A 288-nucleotide genomic window follows, 5' to 3' on the forward strand; every position below is an offset into this window, starting at 1 on the left:
CCGTGAACTGGAGAAGAAAGCAATAGATCAGAAGAGAGAGAGATGGCAAAGTTACGCTCTCCTAACAGAAAATGGTCATGTTCAGAACTTTAACATTACTATTTATTTTCCATGCACAATGAAAGTTATTTGTGAAGCAAGTAATAAATAGTAAATACAGTAATCAACAGAGGGAAGATTAGCACTCTACAACCTGTCAATAATGTCATTAGCGAAGATGGACAAGTTTGAAGAGTGAACAGTGCCACCTCAGGGTGTGGATTTCTTATGTACAATCTGGATGGATGT

This window comes from Schistocerca serialis, chromosome 11 (assembly GCF_023864345.2).
Source record: "Schistocerca serialis cubense isolate TAMUIC-IGC-003099 chromosome 11, iqSchSeri2.2, whole genome shotgun sequence".
NCBI classification, from domain to species: domain Eukaryota; kingdom Metazoa; phylum Arthropoda; class Insecta; order Orthoptera; family Acrididae; genus Schistocerca; species Schistocerca serialis.